General features: G+C 57.1%; 1 protein-coding gene across 3 annotated transcripts in view; it reads left to right on the top strand.

The window, feature by feature from the left end:
- Positions 1-22,857, top strand: part of CASZ1 (castor zinc finger 1) — a 148,645-nt gene that overhangs the window by 67,585 nt on the left and 58,203 nt on the right. For all 3 annotated transcript variants that reach the window (XM_067720130.1, XM_067720151.1, XM_067720140.1), the window contains one exon: positions 14,016-14,067. The gene's annotated coding sequence lies outside the window, so the exon portion shown is untranslated. The remainder of the gene's footprint in view (positions 1-14,015; positions 14,068-22,857) is intronic.

Below are 22,857 nucleotides of genomic sequence, written 5' to 3'. Positions count from 1 at the left end.
GGCAGTGGGGGGCAGTAACCAACAGCACCCAGAGAGGCCTTCTCTCCTTCCTGGTGGGCCTCCACCTCCTAGCAGGTAGGAGCAGGCGGCAAAAAAGCAGTTGACCTGGAACGGGGCAGGAAGGTGTGTGAGCTGAGGCCTCCCCCAGCCTATCACATCCAGTGGAGACCAGGCCTCTTCCCTTCCGGCCTGAACATCGGCGCCTAAGTGGTGAAGTGCGTTGCAGGAAGGGAGATGAACTGGTAAGTTCTGTAGATGGTCGGGACCACCCGTGTGGGACCAAAACCAGTCAGAGCCTCCACCCTCATTGGCCCCAGAAACAGTTCTGGTGGGAGGGGCCACGCCTCCAGGTAGCTGGTCGCCCTGTTTCTCCTTGATGCCTCGTGGGTGAGTCCTGGTTTCAGGCTCCCTGAGAGCTGGGGATGGAGGAGATCCTAGGAAAATGATGATATGTGACAATCAGTCACAGCAATTAGTGTTTTGGTTAACAGGCCTTTTTTGTTTTCTCTCACCCAGACAGAATGTCACAAATAAATCCTCTCCTGCATTTGCATATTAATTGGATCGGAGACGTCAAGCATCTTTCATTAAAGAAAATGATCTGCATATTTGGAGACATAAAATAGTTATTTTGATGGGTTTTTTTCCCTAAGATCAGGGGGTGGGGGAGGTAGGTGATGGGAGCAGTAGAAATTGAGGTAGAGTGAAGGCAAAGCCAGCCAGCCCTTCCATCTGGAGTTAACCCTGTGCAGCCTGGAGTTGATGGGCCAAGCTTGGGCAGAAGATCATTTATATGTAAATAAATCCAGGAGCCAGGGGCCCCCAGGCATCGAGCGGTTGCCCAGGGCCCAGGAGCCCAGCTTGGCCCTTGTACTAAAGGGGTCCCCACTGGCGTTGTGGGTGACGAGACGGGCTGCAGCCCCTACAGCTGTCCTGCAGGGAGTGGTCCAGTGCCCACCTGTGTCCTGGAGCTCTGGCTGGCTTTGCCCAGCTCTCCGTCCCTCCTCTCTCAGCTTGACCCCTGGGTCAGCCCACTCTTCCCGCCTCCTGCTCTTCCTTTCCCCTCGGCTTACCCATCTGTGCCTACTTTCTGCACACTCTCTGACCTTGGACTTCCCTGTGCCCTTCTCAGTCTTTGCCAGCCGTCATCCCTTTCCCCAGATGGAAGGTTTTCTGGGGGCAGCAGACACAAAGCCTGGAGTCATTATCACACACACTCGAAATAACCCAGAAAGCTGCCGGGCCCATATTAGGGCATGAGTCCCCATGGAAAGCTGAGTGAACGTATACTTTTGATAGGCAAATGTGACTGTCACAGGTCATCCTGGTTTCCCCTCCTGCCTTGAACTCTAGGCCCTCGTCGGCTGCTCTAGCCCGTGTGCCGGGCAAGGCCTCTTCTAGACATTTCTGAGCTTCCTCAGTCTCTCTGCCATCACCAGCTCCAAAGGCACAATCCCAGCTGCTGTATCCCAGTTAGAAGGGTGTTTAGGTGATGATGGTGATGATGGTGACGATGATGATGACAACTGCCACCACTTTTTGCACACAGAAAATGTGTAGACACTTTGCTAAGAGCTTTGCACTCATTGTGTCCCCAGATGCTCACCCCAGTCTTCCGAGATCGGCACTATCTTTGCATACATTTGATGGATAAGGAAACTCGACCTCAGGGAGGCCAGATGACGTGCCTATCAATGTCCAGCGGGGTTCAGAACTTGCAGTCAGAGCCAAGCTCTTCACACCAGATTGCGGGGTCTCCGGCCGTGGGGACCAGCGGGGGTCTGGCTCCTGGTTTGGTGGAAGCCAGCTATCATTCTTGGCCATAAAGTCAGAGGACTTGCATTGAGACTCTATCTCTGCACTTCTGCCTCCTCTCACCCCGCCAAGAAGCCCTGCCCATGTTCCCAAGATTTGCCTTTCCCTGAGGGGCGGGGAGCTGACTCCAGTGTGTTCTGTGGGCTGTTGGACCCTGGAGGTGCCCCTTCCAGACCTGCCAGAATCCCCCGTGCTCTTTGTGCGCAGTTTGGCTTAGAATTTTGGTTCCAATGCTGCTCCTTGCCTTGCAGCGCCACAGGCTCCTGGATGCATAGGGATTGGGCTGCACCCTAGGGCATGGCCCAACTCCCTGCCTGAGCTGTGCATCTGCTCACCTGTGCCCACCCCCTTCCCCCGCCCCCTGCCTTGCGGGTGGACCACCTCCTGCCTTGGGGTGGGCCTGGGCCTTCCGTGGAAACTTGTTGGCTTGGTGCTACTGCCCCACAGCGCCATCACCTTGAACTTCAGGGTCCTTTCTCTTCTGTCACCTTCTTCCAGTAGCCACGGCACTTGGGCAGGAACACTTCCCGGGTCTAAGGGGAGAGCAGAGGCGTATGGTCAAAAGGAGTTTTCATTCAAAATGAATCAGTTTGGATTCCAGCCTGGCTGTGTTTCTAGCTGTGCACCTTGGGCAGGTCACCTCCCTTCTGTGAACCTCAGTTTCTTCCCTTGCAAAAAGGGGGCAGTCATTCCTGTGGGCAGGGTCTGAGAAGTGATCTGGCTCATCTATGTTGAGTTCCCAGCTGCCGGCCTGGGATAGAATAGGCCCCCGCAAATGCCAGCTGAGGGGCGTGTGACTCCCCAGGGGGTCAGGACTCTGGAAGGGTCTCCCGGGCTGGGGGATGGAGGTGACTATTTCCCAAAGCATCTGACAGCTTGACCCCAGCGTGTTCCTTCCCAGTCTCTGGACCTCGGCGACTTTGGCTGCATGTGCTTCTTGCAGGGGTGGTGGGAGGCCTAGTTGGTCCTCAAATTGGGGTCCTTGGAGAAGGTGCCCCAGGTGCCCTCACTGGGAAGCACACGGACAAGCCGGGCATTTATGGAGTGTGGGAGGGTCCTTGGGCAGCTGTACCTGTTTAATGCCAAGAAGCCAAGTTGGTTTAATATGATTGTAGCTGCTGCTTTGATAAATCAAAATAATTAAAAATAATCAATTTGATTCCTCAACCAACAGGCTGTGTGTGGGCCCAGGGGCTGGACTGACGAGCTAGGGCCGGGGATGGGGGAGGGGGCACCGGGACACAGGAAGGCCTGTCTTTGTATGGGGAGGTGGGCATGAGCTCTGCAATCAATTAAGGAAAGAGTCTTTCAGCAGAGCTGTTGGCCAGCCTGGGCTGGAGCCTCAGCTGGGCCTGCCGCTGGCTCTGTGGCCTCAGGCCAACCTCGATTTCCTCATCTGTCAAATGGGGTGATAGTTCCGCCCACCTTGCAGGGCCATGTGAGGAATCAGGGCTTTGCTGAACCCGTGGTCAAGTGTGATGGGAACATCGGTCGGCCCCGGGCTGTGTGGGCATCAGGTGGCCCCTCTTGGCCCCGTCCTTGTACCCCGTGTGGATACTGCAGTGGCTGAAGCCACCAGACGTGTTCACAGCAGTGAGCAGCCCTGTAGGCCCAGCAGTTTACTGGGGGCTCCTCCTGCAGCTGCCGGGTGTTGTCCTAACACAGGACTGTGCTGTCTGTGAGGACATCCCCTGTTGCAGGGCGTGTCTACTGATTGCTCCCTCTGGTTCTGAGCTGGGGCAGGAAGCACATGCCACCTCCCTGTGGACCTGAGCCCCTGGTCAGGGTGCCGGCGGCTCCGACGTGGGTGGGTGGGAGTTGGAGAGGGCAGCCCGCCCCTTGGCTTCCCCCACTCCCCACATCCTCCAGAGCCGTATTTGGTGTCTCATCCACAAGAGCCTGAGCAGCTGGAAATCTGAACCGAGTGGAGGGGGCAGGGGCTGGTGGGAAGGGAGGGACAGGGTGTCTGTCTCTTTAAATGCACTTTGTGTCCGTGTGATAAGGAATTTGACGGCTTTATCAGAAATACCAAAGCTTTATTTAGCAGGGTGAGGCTCACACCACTCAGCTCCACACAATCTGCTGATAAATTGCAAAAAAGAAAAAAACCCAACATCTCACCAACACCCAGCACAGCAAGAAAGGAAAGACGAGGCAGAAGGAAGGGCAGGAAAGCAGAGTTGGGAGTTCGGGGGGATTGTGGAGTTGTCGGGAGTGGGGCGGGTGCACTGAAACCGCAGGGACTTCCTTGAAAGGACTGATAGGCAGGCCGTCTTCTACTCTCCACCGGTGACCTTTGTAGATTTTTCTGTTATTAAGTAAAAAAGACGATAATTATTTTCAATCTTCTAGAGAAAGGGCTGATTACAGAGACGTGTCGTTTATCTCCTGCTCCTGTCCCTCCACCAGCCCAGCTCACCCAAGGCTCTAGGTGAATCCTTCAGGCTTCCAGGCTGGCTGTGCTGGTGAGGGCAGGGCCAGCCTTGGGATGGGGAGAGGGGGATGTTAGGCAGGGTGCAGGAGGGACCATCAGGGAGTGAGGGGCTGCCCCTCATTGCAGCTCTGAGGAAGGTGATCCCCACTCCGTACCACATGGCCGTGGCCGAGGAAGCCGGGGAGGGGAGGGCGTGAGACAGCCTGTGTAGGACAGAACTCCATGCCCAGGGTGAGGTCTCCACCCGGGTCACCCAGGGGAAGCCGAGGAGCTGTGGCATGGCCCTGCCTACCTGCCACATTCCAGGACTTTCCTGCCAGTTTGGCGGCTCTGGGGGAGCGCCCCTACCCTGGCCACTCCAGCTTTCTTGTGCCTCTGGAGGGTCAACAGAATAGGAGAACGACATTCCCATTTCTGTTGTCCGCCTTGAGCCTTCTCTTTGCACCCCGCTTTGTCTGGAGGAGGCCCATCCCCTGATCTGGCCTCTGGTCAGCGAACAGGCTCAAGTGCCCCAGCCCTTGCTGTTCCCCTTGACTGTCCACACTGCTCCCCGTGCCCTCTGTTCCCCGGGAGTCTTTGGATGTGAACCAAACAAATTTAAGCTCACGGTCCCCCATCCACGCCCCTCTGAACGTGCTGTAAGGTTTTGCCTCCACCGGCCAGCTTGTACATATGATTTCCTCTGGAAACCGAGTCAGGCGTCAGCGCTCTGGGCCCACCCGAGAGCCGTGTGGAAGGGAAGCTGGGTGTTGGGCGTGGTGAGCAGTGGAGAAGGAGGTCCCTCTGCTTCCCCAGCGTCCTGGGGGCCTGCCCTCTGGCTGGCTGCACACGAGGGCTTCTCCTGGCCCAGCTGCCGGCTCCCGTGCTCCTCACCGCTTTCAGATGGCTCCGCAACCCGGCAGAGCCGGGGGCTTGGCGTCCTCACCGCAGGCCCTGCCCATGCCATGTTCGGGGCTGCTCCTGCTGTCCTCCCCCCAGTGTTCCTCTTGGGGCCCCCCAGGCTCTGTTGAGGAAAGGAGGTCTCTGCCCAGAGGGGTGTCCCCGAGCACGGCCGAAGGGCCAAGGCTTTCCAGAACCCCCGAGCTGACCCCTCAAACAGGATGGAAGCTGGGCAAGGCCAGCGAATGCGTCAGGGGCAGTTAGGGTGACCCAAAGTCACCGAAGGGTGAGCAGAGTTCGAGAATAACTTTGCACCCTCTCCCGAGCCAGGGAGGTCTGAGCCTGTGCGCTCCCTAGAGGTGGCGAACCAGAGGGAGCGCCAGCCAAGGTGAGGCCAGCAGGCCTAGCGCTAGCGGCAGGTCAGCCTCACAGGAATTCCTCGGCTTTAGACAGTGGAGCAACAGGCTTAGCCCAGCTGCTCAGAGAGGGGAAATTCTGGGCGGAGAAACAGGGGAGCTTGGAGGAGAGGGTGGAGGCTGAGCTGGCCAGGGAAGGGCAGAGGGTGGAGGAAGCTGCAGAAAGGCAGCAACTGGGAGACAGACAGGAGGAGTAAATGGAAGTGACAGGGTCAGGCCAGACCTTTGTCCTGCAGCCTGATTAGAGAGTCTGCCCTGGATTTCTGAAACTTTGGGATGTTGTCGGACAAACTGGAGCTTAATTCTGTCAGAGCGCTGGGGAGATTAGAATTGACATCCTGGGAGCACATTCCTGGCTGGGCAGAAATCCAGCCCCCGCTGGGAAAAACCTGTGAAAGCATGGCCAGCCCAGTGGTGGTGGCAGGGGGTGCCCGTCGGCCCTAGTGGCCACTCCAGGCTCGTGGGTCGGAGCCAGGAGCCTTTGGAAGACTGGGCTGTGTCGCTGGAAAGCTCTGGCCTAGTGGAAAGAATGGAGGCCCGGCAGAGCCACCTCTGAGTCTAAATCCTGGTTCTGGGCCTTTTCCTAGCTGTGTTGCCTTGGGAAGAAAGCTTCACTTTGTTGAGCCTCAGTTTTCTTGTCTGTAGAATGGGCCCACTAAGTCTGCCTTCTGGGTCCACTAAACCTTCCTTTCCTTTGAAGTGGGAGGCATAACCTTGGAGAGCCGAGAGGGACGGGTCAGACTTTTTCTTTTCTTTCTTTGTTTTTTTTGGCCTCGCTGCGTGGCTTGCGGGATCTTAGTTTCCTGACCAGGGACTGAACCCAGGCCCATGGCAGTGAAAGCGCCAAGTCCTAACCACTGGACCACCAGGGAATTCCCGGGTCAGACTTTTCTTCACGCTCCGCCGCAGCAGAGCCAGGGCCTGCTGTAGCACGATGAAGACTTCCCTCGCTGAGCTCCCTTTGCTGGTCGGGCAAACCCAGGGAGTGTCATCCCGACAGACTGCTCCAGCTCAGCATGTGGAAGCTTCCTGCCCCTTCACCAAGGGGGTCGCTTCCAGCAAGCAGCCCACGTCAGCCATGAGAAGCCCGCAGGAATCCTTGGAGATGGCCGCATCCCTCTCGGAGAGTTCCCAGGAATCCCCTGCTGAAGCTAAGTGAGCCCAAGGAAGCAACACAGGCCTGCTCCCCACCCCAAGAGACCAGCTTGGGGGACTGGAGTGAGGGCCTAGCACCGGAGCCCCAGAGCAGGCTGTTTCGAGAAGAACAGAGTACCCCTCCCCACTTCCCTCCTGATTCTAATGGCTTTCAAATATTGGTAAATATTTTGTCTAACGCAGGCTCTCATGGCAGAGAGCAAAGCTGTCTGCAGTTCAGGACCTACAAATTATTTATTAAAGATCTGAGATGCGGTGCAATTATGTGGAAAGAACCCAAAAAATTAAATAAATAAGTAACAAAATAAATAAATAACAACCATACTGGCCTCTTGAAGGCTTGGGGAGCTGCATACATGATTGCCGTCTTGATGAAATCCCCCCGGATGTAATGAGCTGATTTTCTGCTGTTAATATTGCATCTGCTGATGAAGGATTCGTTAGGATAATGGAACGAAGCTAAAATATAAATGACTCCCTGTCAAGAAGCAGCTTTTGTTTGTTGATCTCCTGACAGTTCCCGGGCCAAGGCAGGGGTTTCTGTGCGCACATGCATTCGGGAGCAGCTAGGAGGGCAGGCTGAGGGCTGGGAGGGCTGTCCCAAGGGCCTGGCTCCCTGGTTATCCTCAGCTTTTCCTGCAAGGTGGAACTCCCCGTCCTTGGGGAGCCTGAGAGCCCTGTGGGTAGGGAAGTCATTGACTCAGACCCTCTTTCCCCACGTGGGGGGCAGCGTGTTGCACTACGATGCCGGGCAGCAGCACAAGTTGTCTGGGGAGCCTGGCGGAGAGATGGATAGAGTGGGCTGTGCGTGTTGGGATTCACACGCGACAGGAGCCAAGCCGTGTGTGCGCAGAGGAACGGCCGCGCTGGGGAGACGGCATCGTGGGCTCTTGAGTGACGTGTGCCCCCGTCTCTGGAGGCACCCTAGCCTTCCCATGTTGTCTTTTTCTTCAGCGCATCTGTGAGGCCTAGGAACTCCTCGGGCGGGAGCGCATGCCGTTCTTGAGGACAGGAAGGAGAGGGGACCGTCTGAAATTAGGGTGATTCACCTTCTGCCCCCTTGCTTGGCTCGTCTAATATTCATGCTGAGCTGCCACTTGGGAATAGCCTTCTGCTCGCCTGCTGCTGCTGCCTCTTCTCCTTCTTCTCCTTCTTCAGCTATATCACTTTACTTTATTGTGGTAAAATGGACATAACATAAAATTTACTGCTGTAACCATTGGAAGCTGTACAATTCAGTGGCATTAAGTACATCCACAGTGTTGTGCAACCATCACCGATATCTGGTTCCAGAAGTTTTTCATCACCCCGAACAGAAACTCTGTACCCATTAGAAGTCGCTCCCTATTTCCCCCGTCCCCCGACAACCGCTAATCTGTGTTCCGTCTCTATGGCTTTGCCTATGCTGAATGTTTCATGTAAAGGGAATCGTATAATATGTGGTCTTTTGCATCTGCCTTCTTTCAAGGTTCATCCATGTTGTAACCCGTATGAGAACTCCATTCCTTTTCACGGCCGAATAATATTCCATTTTGTGGGGACCCTGTGTTGTTCATCCGTTCATCTGCGTTGTGTTCACCTTTTGGCTGTTGTGAGTGGAGTTGCTGCGCACACTCGTGTACAAGTTTTTGTTTGAGTCCCTGTTTTCCAATCTTTCGGGTATATACCTAGGAGTGGAATTGCTGGACCTCTCCCCAGTTTATTAAAGGCAGGGCCCCTGAAAGCTAGTAACAGGTAATATTTGTTGAGCACTTACTGTGTGACAGACCACAGTGCTGTGTGTTATTTCAGCGGGTCTTCACAACAACTGCAGAACGGAAGCTCCGTGAGGACTGTCTCTGGTTACCAGTGTTCTCCAGGTCTAGGACAGTACCCAGCATATAGTAGGTGTTCAAGGAAAATTACTGAATGAAATGCATTTGAGGTGGGGCTCATACCGCCCCCTCTTCAGCTGAAGAAGCTGAGGCCAAGAGAGGTTAAGCAGCCTGCCCCGGCAGACACCATGGAGGGTAAGTGGCAGAGGCAGGATTCAGACCTGGGTCTCACCTCCTCTGCAGTTCCTCATGTAAGCCGTGTATTTTCTCTTCCTCGGGCCTAGCACAGTGTCATGCGCACGGGACGTACTCAGTGTGCGTCCTGACGATTACTGTGGAGCAGAGACGGGGAGGGATCTAAGCCAATGACCTGGAGGAGGGCTGGGGAGGGCCCAGAGGAGGTGTTGTCTTTCCGTACATCTGTCTGATGGAACGCGCCGTCTGTCCAAGGAGGCACTGCCTCACCCACACTGAGCCCTGAGCTGCAAAGACCGCATTGGACGCACTGCTCCCAGCACCCCAGAGAAACCTTCTTGCCGACATCTTCGCCAGATCTGTTCCTCACCTTGACCTCCGAGGCCCTTAGACGGGGAAGAGCAAACCCAGCTGCTCACCTGGACCCCTCTTCCTGGGGACAGGATGGGTCCCACCAGGAAGATCTGAGCCACCTCCACCTGGAGTGGTCAGGCAGGGCCTCTGGGAGATGGAGGGGTTTCTTCCCCCTGCGGGGGCTCAGGAAAGGTGGGGAGGCTGGCCCTTCTCCTGCAGCCCAGAGAGAGTAAGGCACGGCCTCCCATCACAGTCCTAGCCCATGGCGGGGCCTGTCTCAGTTTCTGAGACGGGAAAAGAGAGAGGGCAAGCCAGGTGTGAGGACCACCCAGGGCAGCATCCAGTAAAGGAACTAAGGGCCTGGGCAGGGAAGGTGTGAGACCGAGAGAGCAAGCTAGAGGTGTTGGACCAGCAGAGGCTCCAGCCCCTGCAGGATGGGCGGGTCAGCTGGGTACCTCTCTGAGCCAGGACTTTCGAGAACAAGGTGGGAAAACCCCTTTCCTGCCCCCAAACTACTAGATCCTTCCTCTTGAGCCTATACAGGGTTTTAAGGAGTCTGGCCAAATTTCAGCCCAGACTGTGTTTGCAGACCACTGCCCGCCTCCTCAGAGCCAATCCGGAGGCCTGGCGCTGACCCCAGCTGTCCCCGGCCTGTGGGCGGCTGTTGGGCTCCTTCCCCTACATGGACGGGCAACCTGCCCTGGCCGCCTCGGCCCCTCATTGTCTGCTAACCACTGTGTAGAAGTTTGGGGCTTCCTTTGACCTTTCCGTTGTGCCTGGTTATGCGGCGGCCACCGGGCTGACACGCTGGCCCTGGCGTCGTTGCCGGGGCAACAGCGCAGCCCCTGCCCGTGGCCCTGAGCCCTCAGCACTTTCATTCTCTTTCTTTCTTTCCTCCTCGTTCCTCTCTCTCCCTCTCCCTCTCTCTCTCTCTTTCTCTGTCTTTCTCCTTCTCACTCTCTCTCTCTTTTTTTTTTCTTCACTCTTTTAGCATGGTTTTCCTAAAAAGTTTTTTAATCAATCAAATTTGAGGCAGAAAATAGGTTTTGTCACGCCTGGTCCCGGGGTGGTTTGGCTCTCACTCAGGCTCCTGACAGCTCCTCAATGCAGGACGGAGGCCAAACAGAATATTTCTCGGGGAAAGTGCCCGTTTCCATGACACTGCCCCTTGTTGTCTGTGCTGCCCCCTCCTCAAGCTGCCCGCTGACACGGCCTCAGCCCTGTGAAAGGGCCCGGCCTGGAGACGGACGGGGTGTGTGCGGGTGCCGGAGGGGGCAGGAGACGGCATGGGGGGGCGGGGTAGATGGGCCGCGACAGCTGCCCCGAGCCTCCCCTCTGTGGCCTGCGAGGGCTGGGGAGCAGGTAGGGGCGGCAGGGCTGAGGAGCCTGGCTCGGTGCTGCGTAATCAGCTGAACCTCATAAATATGGAGCCGGGGAGCCCAGGGTGAGACGCGCGGAAGCCACATCCCGGATGGTCGGTGGCTCCAGCCCGAGGGGACTGCAGGCGGATGAGGCCTCTTCGGGTCCTGGTACGCTGGTCACAGCAGCCTCTTCACCCTTCCCTCTCCCCCTTCCCTCCTCACCAGCCTTTCCCTCCACCACTCCCCCCCCCCGCCCTGCGGCAGCCCCCTCCCTACCATCTTTGGCGCCCTTCCTGCCCTCCCTCACCTCCAGCACCTCCTGTGCCTCTGGTCCCCTCCAGCTCCCAGGCCCACAGTGCCCCACTCCGAGCTCCCTGCAGGCCCTCCGCGGCTTCCCTCTCTGCCCCGCTTTCCCTCTCCTCCTTCCCACGTCGCCCTTCCACCCTCTCCCCTCTCTTCTACTCTTCTTGTTCTCTTTTATAATTAATGATTAGTTTTAATTGGTTTGCTTAGGCAGCCTGACAGCAAATGAACAGAAGCCAGCCCAGGGCTGCCAGGCTCGGGTGAGAGACCACTGCACTTCCGAACCGGAACCGGCCGGGGGAAGGCAAGGGCAAGGCTGACCTGCAGACTGCCTCGGGCCCCGGCTGTCAGCGGGTGGGTCAGGCCACACCTGGGCTGGTGCAGTGGCCAATGGGAAGAAGGCGGGAGGCTCTTCACACACAGTCCGGGCTCTGGTCTGTCAGCTTTCTCTGTGTGCTTTGTTCTTACTCTCCTCCTCATGTCCCCTCCATGTTCTCACTTATGTAAGACATTGTCCACATCTTCCGAGATTAGGGGCAGGTAAACGGAGAGCAGGGGCCCTGTCTTTAGACTGGGACAGGGCTTAATTCCGATCCCTCCCTGTGGGCCTATGGGGTTAGCAGCTGGACACGTCTGGGCCAAGGTCTTGCTTTGTCACATGGACAGGAGGGAGCAGGTGACAAGGCCCGTTGTCTCTGTTACCTCAGCTGCCTGCCTGCGGTCAGCTACCACAGCCTGGAAGCCAAACAGACCCGGTTCTGTTTCTGATTTACCGTGTGCCTCTGCATAGAGCTCAACCTCTCGGTCCTCAGTTTTCTGGTCAGAGTACTTAGGTTGAAGAACATCGGATGAGTGCAGGATGGGTGGATGGGTGGACAGCTGGCAGAGAGTGGCTATGTTGGCCAGGATCCCTGAGCACGTTACTTCTGTTTCTTAGCCTGGAAGGGTTGCACCTCACTTCAGCCTTCCTAAGTGTTGGGGCTCCTGGTCTCCTCTGTGTTTCCCCCCCGGCCTTGCAGAATCCTTCCTTAACTGCAGCAGCTTTCTGAGTCTCTGCCAGGCCCCGGGTGTGCCCAGTCACTCACTCACACAGGCCAGAACCAAAGAGCAGGAACAGCGAGAGGCAGAGAGTGACAGGGGAAATGCCCGGGCAGGACGGAGAGAGAAAGTTGAACTTCTCAGGTCCCCACGGGGGCTACAGAATCCACCCAGTGTCCCAGATCCCACCCAGAGACAGCCTCCCTGCTCCCGTCCGCCAGGCCGCCTGCCCCGGGGCCAGGTGAGGGGCAGGACCCCAGTTCACGTCCTGGTCCCCGCACGGTAAGCATCTCCGCCCTCCCCCTCCCTCCTCCACCCCCAGCCAACTCCTGGAAAGTTTCCTCCCCGATTGTTCTGTGTGATCAGATCTGCAAGTTGCTCTCTAAGCTTCTTGTCACATTTTGACTTAATGAAGTGCAACTGCTGAGGGATTTGGGTTCAGCGCTCCGGTCTCCCGCGCTCCCTTGTTGTCAGAAAACAGGGGTGGTTGGGGACGGCAACACCGCGCGGCGAGTCGTTATCATTCCGGTCAGTCTGTTTAACACAAAATTAAACAAAGAACTAATTAGTGCCTCATGAATTAATAAACGTACAGTTGCTGGGGAGGATGGGAGGGGAGAAGAAGGTGGTGGAAGGGAGATACTGGAGTTGTGGAGTTGGGGGGCTTTGGAGGTTCAAGGGAGGCTGGCCGGGGTGCCTTGAGAGATCTCAGGCGGGCGGGTGTGGGATGGACTGGACAGCGATGACGCCCCGCTGGGCCCCTGGGCGGGCTGGCTGGGCTGTGAGCTCTGACAGCCAAGCCTGCCCAGCGCCTCTCAGCGGAGGCCCAGGGTCTCTCTCCCTTGCCCCGTGGCCCAGCGCTGCTTGGCCTCCACTTCATCCAGCTCTCCTCTCCGACTGCTTGTTTTTTCCACTCTTCCCACCTCGGCCCCCTCTTCCATCTCAGCAGGGCTCCCCTTTCCTCTCTGCTGCCCCCTCTCTCTCTCCGCCCAGCTCTCTGCAGAATCTTAGCTTCCTACCATCTGGGTCAGATGGGCATCAGAGGCCCGTGGGGTCACCCCCCCAACCGCTCAATGCCCACCAGAGCCCGGTGTTCGGCAGGGTGGGCTCTGCCTCAGTGGGCACCCTCCGCCCAGGCAGCCCAGCAAAGGCAGCGAAAGCTGGCAGAGGACCCGGCCCTCCTTAGGGGGATGCGTCAAGTACAATTAGCATTATCTGTCTAAATATGTCCTGGGAACGGGAGGGCGGGCGGCGGGACTGGGTGGCATTCCCGGAGCCCCGTACAAGGTCACCTCACCTCTCACAATCCCCCCAATCTGATTTGGGGATTACACAGCCTAAGGAAATTGGTGTTATTCCTCTTGCATCATTGATAAGCCACAAAGGAGGGAGTAGGGAGAAAAAAACCCTAATAAGCAGAAAACCCTTCCCGAGTATGGGTGGAGCTCTGAAGGCCCACGGGGTGGGAGCGGGGCGGGCTCGGGCAAGGGCAGGTGGGTCCAGGTCAGCAGGCAGAGGGCTCCTTGGGTTTTCTGTCCACACGAGGCGTCTGTCCCATTTGAACCTAGCTCCCCAGACTCACGTGCCGGGCAGGAGGGCCTGGGCCTGGCAAGCTGGGCTGAGTCCCGTGTTGGCTAAAGTCCCCCTACCTTGCTGGGCCCTTTTCCCTCTCCCTACATGGGCCCCCGGCATGGCTTGTGACTCATCAGTAGGACCCCAGGGTGGAGGGTGCTGTCTGCAGCCTATTCCTGGGAGTTGAGGCTTCCTGGTGCCCTGGCCCCTGGTCCACCCTTGCCCCTCAGTCACCCATATGCTGTAGATTTTCAGGGGCCAAGGGAAGAGAGGGAGGGATGGGTGCGGCTCTATCCTGTCATTGTCCCCAGGCCCTGCTGCTCAGCCATTGCCGCTCCAGGGGAGCACCCCGACCCGCACACCCGCATCTCTGCCCCCACGGAGGTGTGTGCAGTGTGCTCTGACTTTTCTCTCTTTGGTTAGGGGTGCCCTGAGGACCATATTTCCACTGTGATCAGCCCCTGCTGCTTTCTGAATTTTTTCAAATTTTGGTCGGCACGTCCTTTCAGATGGGCCAAGATCAGTGCCCACTCCGCGCGTCTGAATTTTTGACACCCTTGGCCACCCTGGAGCATCAGCCCCTTGGCCTGGGGGTGGCAGAGAGCCCTTGGGCACACACTGGGGAGTTGTACACGTCCTGCCTTGAAAGGCTAAGAGGCTCTTCTCTGTCCCTCCCCAGGATGAAGTGACGCCCCCACTGCGAGAGAGGAACCTCTAGGACCCGCTACAAGGTAAGGCCTGAGCCCTTCCCTGATCCGTGGGTCCTTCCCCCCAGTGGTGACCACGCGCCTGGCACACGTGTCAACCTGGGCTGGGCCCAGTCGTGCCGAGCCCCCAGGGTGGGTCTGGAAGATGGAGACAGGGAATTGGAACCACACTGCCCATCTGAACCTGGCAGGAAAAGATGACCCCGGTAGAAGGGTCCAGATTCGTTCTTAGGCTGGAAATGGGCTGGGGACCCGTGGATCGCTGACTCTGGGCGTGGAATGTGTTCAAGGCAGCGTGAGGCAAAGGGGCATCTGTGGTGCCAGGGCTCAGCCGCCCGGCAGTACCATGCCCAGCTCTCCGCAGTGCTGTCTGCCCCCTGTGGCTGCTGCCAGCTCTCCCTGGAAGCTCTGCTTGTAGCTTGTGCTTGGGGAACCGCGTGGACTTGAAAGCCCTAGAAGTCCTCTCTCCTGGGAAGCTGCCGGCCCCGTGGCCTCCTCCTTCTTCCGTGGGAGGCTGGCAGGGAGGAGGCCCCGGGTCCTGAGCCCAGATCAGGCTGCTGCCCTTCCCTTCCCCAGGCACTGGGCTCCCCTGGCCTGGCCGGGCCTTCACAGGCTGTCTCAGTTCTCGGGTGGCTCGAGGAACCTCGGGGCCACCGGGCCTCGGCCCCAGGCAGCGCCGTGTCAGAGGTGACCGGTGGAACGCCAGTGTTATGTAAATAGCGGGGCCTGCCCGGCGGGCGAGCTGGCTGGCTGCAGCCATCCATCATCCGTGCTCGGCGGGGCGGGGGACAGACACAGCACCGTGCGCCTGGCTCCAAACCTGTTTGTTTTCCCTTTGTCTCACGCATTTCGGGGGCCCGGCTGTGACCGGCTCTGGGTTTTGTCCTGCTGGCCCCCTCCCCCGGGAGGACGGGGGAAGGGAGGAGACTCGCGAGGCTCCCACCGCGGCATCCCTTTCGGACTTCAAAGGCTCCCCCAGCATTGTCTGTGCCGGCGGGCAGTGGCCCTGAAAACGTGATCAGAGGCGGCCGGTGTAGGGCAGGCCCGGCCCGCGCCCTGCGCTCTCACTGGGGCCTGTGGATTCCTCCCTTTGCCGCCAGCACCACCCTGGTTACAGCTCTGCTCCCCGGGCCTCTCTCCTCGCCTTTCTCTCCCCTGGCATCCCTTCTGGCCAGCCCGACCCTGCTGCTGCCCCACTCCCGTCCTCTCTTAGCCAGAGCTCAACACCTCTCTCCTGGCATCAAGACTCCTAGCATGTTGAGAGCTTCAACTCTCCACCCCTTCATATCATCCCTGAGACTCTGAAGCACCGTGGAGGGCTTAGGATGCTGGGAGCTGGGATGGACCAGTTCCTGGACATCTGTTTCCCATCCAGTCCTTGTTCTCTTTCCCTTCTTTTTCTCCACCCTCTGCTGGTAATGAGAACCTGATTTCCTCCTGAGCCCTCTGCCCAGCCCTTCCTTCCACTTCTTGGCAAGGTTCAGATTGGCTACTTCTGTCCTGAAAGTCAGCCCCAAGTGCTTCCATTCTCTGGAGCAAGGCTTGGCAAAGTATGACCAGAGGGCCAAATTTGGCCCACTGCCTGTTTTTGTAAATAAAGTTTTATTGGAACACAGCCACATCCACTCATCTGCATATCAATTATGGCTGCTTTCACTCTATGATGGCAGAGCTGAGTAGCTACAACAGAGCACGTTTGGCCTGAAAAGCCTAGAATATTTATCTGGCCCTTCATAGGAAAAGTTTATTGTCTCTCCCTCTGGGGTTTCTGACTCCTGCCCTCTGCTCTTTTTTTTTTTTCCCAGTGGTAAAATATACACACCATGAAATTTACCATTGTAACCATTTTTAAGCGTGCAGTTCCCTAGCATTAAGTACGTTCACAGTGCTGTGCAACCATCATCCTGCTCTGTGCTCGTGTCTTGCTCTGAGGGACCCGGGCAGTTGTCAGGGAGCCCTGTCCCTGAGGTTGCGGGGCTGCTTGCAGTCCTGGTCCCTTTGGGGCTGCCCTTTCTCTCTCTACTCCTTGTAGGACCCCATCTCCTGCTCAGTCCCACCTACATAGAAGTCCCGGCTTGTCCTCTCCTTGACAGCCACTGTTTCCTCAGATCTCTTGCTCCCGGCATCCAGGAGCCTTGTGTCTCCATCCTGTAGCCTTCAGCGAGTTCTCAGATCCGCAGTTTCCTCTTCTGCAAGGTGAGCAGAATATCTACTTTGCAGGGTTACTGGGACAAGCGAGTGAGTGAATGGGGCCGAAGGTGGCTAGCCCGGGGCCTGACAGGTAGGCAGCGCCTGCGTTCCCTCCTTCCTTCATTCCTGTTCACCTGCCAGAGCCTGGGTCTCCACCATGCATGTAGGAGCCAGCAGTCATCCCTAAGCAGGTTCCATGCAGTCCCCCACCCCTGCCCCGGGACCACTGAGTCCCTCACCTTGGAGAAGCTGAGGCTCCTCGCTTGAGCGAGGGCCGTGGAAGAAATGCCGCACGGGTGGTGGACTGGGAGTCACTGGAGTTCTCAGGTCGGTCCCGGGTTCTCCATGTCTGCTGCAGGGCCCTGGGAAGTCGCATAACCTCTCGAGCACCAGTTTCTCTATCTGTAAAACGGAGCCCTGACCACCACGCTCTCTGCTTTGTAGGCTTGTTGCAAGTACGAACTAGGATGCATAGGGGAAAGCTGTGGCGTCTGCTGAGAGCAGAGCAAGCCAAGGGAAGAGTCTGGGTCTGAACTTGGGCCCATTCTGGGGCAATTGGGACCCACTCTGCAGTTCTGTGGAGAAGGCCCTGGACGTTACATGGTGGGCACACGCTCAGTACAGGGGCAGGGACCAAGGCTGCACATTACTAGCGCTGTGAGCTAATCTGGGAGCCAGGCTCCAAGCCCTAGAGGAAAGGCTGGCAGGGAGGGGGGAGGGGGGAGCGGGGAGCGGGAAGGAAATTGAAGCTGTGCAGCAGTCAGAGGTCTGAGACGAGCTGGGAGCCGGGTCCCCGCACAGCTCACTAGTTGCCCTTTCCTGCTGCTTCTGCTGCCGTCTCTCTTACTGTCCTCTTTTCGCGGGCTCCTGGCCTTTTGCAGATCTGTTTTCCCCTCCAAGCCTTCTCTCTGCATCCCATTAGTCTCTCTTCCTCTTCACCTTCCCACCGCCGTAGTGCCACCCCCAACTCCACGGCGCTCTTTCTTTCTCCCTCTCTCTCCTTTTCATCTACTCTGAAGGCTTTCCTTTACTTCCTTGTCACCCTAATTGATTGCATTAACCTTTCAGCGTATTGGATTTCCTCGGCATCGTGCAGAGAGCCCTGCGCAATATGCTTATAATCTGAGCCATAATGGACAGTTTGCAGTCAACAAGCCCCTTCTCCCATCTCTGCCATCGCTCCCGTTGACATCTCTCTTGCCCAGGCCACCATGGCCACTTCCCCTGCCAGCAGGGGTGGGGCAGTGGAACAGGGCTGGGAGGAAGCAGGCAGAGCTTGGACCCACCAGTGGATTTCCCTGCCTCTCCCCTCCTGGCTCTGCCCTTGGCCCTGCCTCTGCTTCTGCAAGCCCCCCAGGTCCTTGCCTTGTGAGTCTCTGCTCCTGGGATTCTCCGCCCGATGAGTGGCTGATGGAGCCAGCTTGGATTCGGCGAATAAGAGAGTCCCCTGTTTCCACCAAATGGTCCTCAGAGGAAACCTCGCTTTCCCGGGAGGCTTTGGGGAAGGGTGATGGTGACCACTTCCGGAGGTGGAGAGTAGCTGCGAGGAAGAGTCTGAGATCTCTGGGCTTGCCTGGCCCCTGAGCTAACCAGAGGCCTCTTTGGATCTTCTGGAAGCTGGGCCCACTCCTGGAAAGGTGTGGGAGTACAGAGGAGACAGAAAGAAGGGGATCCGCTGAAGGCAAGGGAAGAGAGACAAAGACCCTGCTGGGGCTGGCCTGGGTGCTCAGGGCAGCAGCGGCCCCTCCCACTGGGCGAGGAAGCAGACTCGTGGCCACATTTGGGCCCTGTCTCCTACACTGGTCCCAGGATTGTGTGATTGGGATCCTTGGTGGGCGATGTCTCAGTCTCTGTTTCTCATCTGATGCTTGTCAGTAGCTTTGAGCAGACCCCCCCTGGCTTTATCAAAGGAAGAGAGACGTGATCCTGGCAACAGGGCTGTAAGCCAGAGAGAGACCTCTACAGGGCAGGAGGGCTTGGCCTGACAGGAGACTGGCACAGGAGAGGGGAGGAAATGAGAGCTGGCTTCTCAGGTTGGTAAGAATGGGCTCCCTCTGGTGAGTTCCCAGATGGGCACCTGCTCGTCCAGCATCAGGCAGAGGAGCCAGCCCATGCCAGCTGCCTGGTCCTGGGATCTCAGTGAGTCCTGGCCCCGGAGGTCCTGGCCAGGGCTGCCAGCCCTCAGACCTGCAGCCCAGTCAGCTGAGTCTTCATTCATAACGGGATGGACATCAGGTTGAATACATTAGTGTCGGTCAGGCCAGAGGAGCGGGATGGAAGCCCCCCTTAGCCCTGGTGGTACTTCTTCTCTCCCGTACTGCTCTCTCTCTCCGCCCTCTGCACATCATCTTCTCCTTCTGACCAACCCCCCTCCTCCCATCACTCCATCACTCCGAAGGGCAGGCTTTGGCAAGAGGGGGCCAGACCTAGGTTCTTCCCATCCTCTCCCAGTGATTTTGGGGGTGGGCAGAGGGCGCAGCAGGGAGAAACCAAGCAGCGAATTAAAGTTTGGTGATTGTCAGTGTCAGGAGAAGCTAAATAACCCTGTAACTAGTATGAAGGTGAATTCACGGTCTGCTGCACATGGAAAATATGAGTGCTCTGTGAGACGGGGAGAGTGAGCACAGAGTCGGCCTGCCACGGTGGGCAGCCTCCTCTCCAGGGACGCGGGCGGGGAGGCAGGAGGAGGGCCGTGCACTCTCCCATCCCTGCCAGGGAGCAGTCGCCCAGGAGCCTCGACCAAGTACTGGGGGCGGGCAGCTCAGCTGCTTGACAACCCGCTGGCCCGGCCCCAAGGCCCCAGGTAGACATTTGTAAGCCCCAGCAGTGTGAGTACATGGATACCAGCCCAGGCCCCAGGATGCCAGCCCATCCTCCGCGATCCATGTGAGTGACTGCTCGTGGATCCTTACTGAGCGTTACTCTGTGCCAGGCTATGAGCTCTGTCTGCCCTTATGACAGCTCGATGCAGTAAGTGCTGTTATCGTTCCCCCTTTTTATCCCCACTTTTTTATAACCACTTTATTGAGACATAATTCACATACCAAGTGTACAGTTCAGTGGTTTTCAGTATATTCCCAAGGTTGTGCCACCACCACCACTATCTAATTTTAGACTCTCTCCATCACCCCAGAAGGAAAGCCCGGACTCATTAGCAGTCACTCTCCATTCTCCCCTACCCTCAGCCCTCGGCAATCACTAATTATTATTGACTTTGATGTTGAGAAAATGGAGGCTCAGAGAGGGTCAGTGACTTGATTGAGGTTGCACAGCTTGATTGAGGTTGCACAGCTGGTTAGAGATAGAGCTAGGGTTTGAACCCAGGTAGTGGGACTGCAGTGCCCGTGCTCCGTGAGGGACTGCCCGATGTCCTGGCTGCCTACCCCCACCACGTGCCCTACCAGATGTTTCTTACAGCACGGGCTCAGGCGTGTATGAGCACCATCCCGACACGTAGGCCCAGGTGGCAACACGCGTCTCTCTCCCCAGGTGCACTTGGGATTCCACGTAGAAAAAGTCACACGCCTCAGAAGGACAGCCCACCTCCCCTCTTCCGCAGCCAAGCTCCTGGAAGGGAGGGCTGCCACACGAACTCGCAGCAGCAGGGGAGCCCAAGTGGCCAATGAGACCTAGGTGGTTTGGAGCTTTAAGATGAAAAATCCCCATTATCTCCTGTAGCTGATAATTGTAACTGAAATAAAATGCCAACATAACATTCCAGAAAAGGTCCCTGCCCAGGTTGGGGCCACAGGCTGGGCCGTGCCGCTGGGGGCAATGCAACGAGCTCAGTTCCCCGCATCACACTTGCTCTGTTTTTCCTTCTCTCTCTTTCCTTCTGTCTTTTTCTCACTCCCTCTGCTTCTGTCCTGTTTCTTCTCGCCTTTTTTCCCCCTGCCTGCCTCTTTCTTCTTCACATGTCCACTTCTCACCCCAAAACTTTAAAAAAACAAAACAAGACAAAACAACTATTTGTGACCACACTCTTGCACTTGCAAAATTTGGGAATTAATGTGAAACTGTTACTGCCTCTGATAAGAGATAAATACAAGGATGAGAGACAAAGGGAAAGGTAGAGAATGAGTCTGTTGGATTTGGTTTGGGGTTTTTTCCTCCTTCTTCTCTCTCCCTCCAAAGCGGAGGATCCGGCCGGGCCAGTTTGGATATTTATTAAGAAAAAGCCAAAGATAATTAACTTTTTTGTTTTTGTTTTGTTTGCGGGTGCCTCGCCTGCTGGCACTCCTGACTGCCTGGCAAATTAAACCTGCTCCCTGCTCCCTGGGTGCTGGGCTGCTGGCAGCTTGGCTGCCGGCAGCTCAGCCCCTGGCTGCCCTGAAACTGCCGGGCCCAGCGGCTGCCCACCCAGCCACCCACCTTGGGTTTCAGATCTAGGGTCCCTTTATGCTACCACCGGTGCCACCTCCCCAGGCTCTTCTGACTCCTAGAGCAGGCTTTAGAGTGGGGTAAGTGGCCTGCGGGTGCGGGGGAGGGGGGGGTGAGAGAGGAGGGGCTACCGTTGGGGTTATGGCCAGTACTTCCCTAAAAGGAGATGGGGGCAAAAGAGTGAGCTCTCCCGCGGGGCAAGGTATTCCTTCTGGCCAGTTCAGCCGGTCAGCTTCCCAGAAGAGGGTAAGAACAAGGAATGAGCTAGAAGTACAGGGAGAGGCCAAATTTGGGCCATGTCCATCCCCAGCTCTTCTCTCAGGAGGCTGGTACACAGCCAGGACCCATGGCTCCTGGGAATGCTCTGGAGAAGGCTCGGGGCCACGGAACCCTCCCATGATGTCTGGCCACCCTCAACATCGGGTTCCGTCCTACTCCCACCTCTGACCCAGCCCAGGCCATCTGGGGGCCCGGCTGGGTGGTCAGAGAGCCAGCCACTGAGTAAGAAGCCGGCTGCCTCTGGTCTGCTGCTCTGAGGCCAAGCTGTGACCTGGGCCCGAGCCATGTCCACGGGCCAAGAAGGTAGCAGTTATAGACCTCACTCTCCGTGGGGTTCAAAGTTGAGGGCATCTTAGGAGCCAGGACAGCCAGTGAGGACGCGAGTCCTCTCTAGGGGCCAGCCCAGCTCCAGCTGCTTGGGGTTGGAGGTGTGCTTTGCCCCTCTGTTAAATTAATATGCCTCAGCCCCTCCCCTGACAGACCCTCTCCTCTCCCCCTGGCTTCGTCCTCAACCTGGCAAGGAGGCAGCGGTGTGCTGTCCCTCCAGGTGGGGAACCTGCTTTGGAGCTGGGCACAGAGAGTAGGGCATTTTCCGAGGATTTTGCTGGCCCCCCCTTTTTTTTCTCTGAAATATAAGGATGTGCAATTTTTTTGGTTTCAATTTAGCATTGGAGAATTTTATAATTTAGTAATTAAAATCTCTGATAGGCTTTAGAAATTGCGGCTAATTGAATTTAATGGGAAGATGATTTTCAATTTTATTTGATTACCGGGACCCCTGGCATCGGTATTTATGGGAAAAAAATGGGAAATGTGCTGTGTGGGCTAAGATGGCATAATTGAATTAGGGATAATCGGATTTCTCCGTCATGAATTTCACTATAATTTTCCTATAATTTTCCATTAGATATCTAGTTTACAAATATTCACAAAGAAATGAAGCTCTTTCGGAATGGAGATTGCTGGCTAACAGGATTACGGCGCTGAGCGTGCGGCCGTGCCAGCCCCTAGACCGCCATAATGCGATCCCTCTATCTGCCTTACACTCAGCTCGAGCCTGGCCTCAGCCCCTCGCTCCGCCACCCACTTTGCTGTGCCTCTCTGCTCTTTGTTTCCTCTTCATCCTCGTTTACCCCCTGCCCCGATACCCACCCATCCGGGGCCCATGACCTCTCGTGCCCTACTGGCAGGCTATCCCATCCCCGCTCCATGGCATCTGGGCTCTGCCCTCCACGCCCACCATCCTTCCCATCCACAGTTTGCTCACTCAAGGCTCCCCCGACCCCTCCCGCCGCCCGCCTGGGGAGTGCGCTCACACGCAGGCACACAGACTCCCCGCAGGTGCGAACATGCTTGCTCACATGTACCCGCAGTCGTCTGGCCAAGGCTCCCGTGTCCTGGCCTAGTCGCCTCAGAGGGAACCAGTTCATTGGGATCCTGGGGTGGGGTGCAGGAACAAAAGGACCTTTGTTCAAGTTTATGTGAAAGTTACAAATTCAAAATGAGAGCAGATAAAGCATGAGATACCTGGTGTGTAAATAGGCTGGTGAGTGAGAAGGCCCCGGGCTCGGGAGGGAGAGAGACTGAGTGGGCAAACTGGGGATGCGAGGGCGCCGGGAGCCAGCGAGGGAAGGTTGTCCTGGGACAGCTGACAGGTTCCCCTGGACCCGTGTGAGGGGCCCGGTGGGTGGCATTGCTGGGCAGGGTTCCACGTTTCCCGTTGGAGGTGGGGTGTGAGAGGAGGAGCTGGTGGCTCTGGGCCCAGGGCCTCGAGACCAGGAGGAATTGTGGCACTGGGCTTTCCATTCCCCGGGCCCGAGGCACAGAAACCGTGGCCTGGCCTCAGGGTCGAAGAGGTGTTACCACATCAGGGCTCTCAAGGCAAAATGGGCCATAGACTCAGAGGTGCCAGGGTTCTGGGCCTTGGTATGAGTACACACACAGGGAGAGAAAGAGAAATCGGGG

This window comes from Pseudorca crassidens, chromosome 2 (assembly GCF_039906515.1).
Source record: "Pseudorca crassidens isolate mPseCra1 chromosome 2, mPseCra1.hap1, whole genome shotgun sequence".
NCBI classification, from domain to species: domain Eukaryota; kingdom Metazoa; phylum Chordata; class Mammalia; order Artiodactyla; family Delphinidae; genus Pseudorca; species Pseudorca crassidens.
This window is presented reverse-complemented; position numbering and strand designations above follow the sequence as displayed.